The following is a 1,438-nucleotide window of genomic DNA, read 5'->3' as shown; positions in this document are numbered from 1 at the left end:
TGAATTGGAGGCAACTGTATTCGATTACTCATCATAGAAGGGCAATCTCGGTTTATAGAATAGACATATCATGTTTACAAAAACGTTGTTAGTTAACAAATATTTATAGTATTTATAAAGTTAATTCACGTCTCTAAGTCGTTATATTTTATATGTCATGATTTAAGAATAATATTTTTAACAAACCCGCTGCTGAAAAAAAAAATTTAATATTTGCTGAAAATAAAAGAGAAGGAAAAATAATCAGTAGAGGTTTAAATGGACATATTATCAATTTGATATTTTAGATCTTCGATTGCATTTGGTTTAATTTCTTATCTTTCAATAAATTAATTTATTTTATATATTGAAACAAAAAATTGTCAAGACTATGATAGAATGTCCATAGATTATATGAAACTTGCTGAACCAAATTTCAACATTTCAAACATTCTTTTTTTAATGAAAATAATTGATTGTGTTGTATGATAAATTGATTACCATACTTTAAAATTGTCCCTAGATTAAGAATAGCATATGTAATCAATTATACATCAATACTAATTATACAATAATCAGCAATTTATCAAATGATTCATAAGGTAATGAAAAAATAATCGAGTATATCAACTAATTATTAAAAGGTTCTTTAAATTTAATTAGCAATATTGATTTTTTAAGTCTAGAGCTACATTAATATTCGGCGTAAGATTTTTGTTTTGAATAATAATCAAAACTATGATAGAATGTCTAGTGAAATATGTTTATTATCTTTACCACTCAAAATCAAAATAGTCATGATATCATTTTGTCACGAAAAAAAGAGAATAAATTTGAAGTACATTACATTTGTTAAAAGATATTTATAAAAAACAAAAGAACACTCTTTTACATAAATTAAGTTTTAAACAATTGTAAGCGTAGAAGAAGATGCAAGCTCAGTATGATCTAAGCAGGCTTTATTTATTATCTATGGTGCGAAGTTTTTTTATGATTTACCTTAATTATATGCATTTAAAATTAAATAAATATTATACATAACATATTGATTTCAACAACAGAAAAAATCCGAATTAAAACCTGTTTACCATTTTAATGTTCTCAATATATTAAAGCTCTTTACTATACTTTGGGAAACTTCCATCAAGGGGACGTAGCTCATATGGTAGAGCGCTCGCTTCGCATGCGAGAGGCACGGGGTTCGATTCCCCGCGTCTCCAAGTTTTAGATTAAAATTAAATAAAACAATATTTAAAACAATTTGAAGGACCTTTAATGGTAAAGTTAACAAAGATTACCCTCTTCTTCACTTCTCTCCAGTTATTAGACAACCATGCTGATTTCTTATATGCAGAGTTTGCAACTCCGACACACATGAAGATAATGGTAAAGTGGTTGGTGAAGATGGATGATGGCATCCCTCTCTTTGTTATAATGGTTGTGTCTCAGAGATAAAGAT

The 1,438-nt window shown here is 27.3% G+C and overlaps 1 non-coding gene across 1 annotated transcript; it reads left to right on the top strand.

Annotated features, from left to right (window-relative positions):
* The first annotated feature begins 1,126 nt into the window (after window positions 1-1,126).
* On the top strand, window positions 1,127-1,199 carry TRNAA-CGC (transfer RNA alanine (anticodon CGC)). The gene has a single exon. It is a non-coding gene; the product is annotated as a tRNA-Ala (tRNA).
* Window positions 1,200-1,438: the final 239 nt, after the last annotated feature.

The sequence above is a fragment of the Vigna angularis genome, chromosome 6, assembly GCF_016808095.1.
Source record: "Vigna angularis cultivar LongXiaoDou No.4 chromosome 6, ASM1680809v1, whole genome shotgun sequence".
Lineage (NCBI taxonomy): Eukaryota > Viridiplantae > Streptophyta > Magnoliopsida > Fabales > Fabaceae > Vigna > Vigna angularis.
The sequence above is the reverse complement of the archived record's forward strand: the minus strand, read 5'-3'. Positions and strand labels throughout refer to the sequence as shown.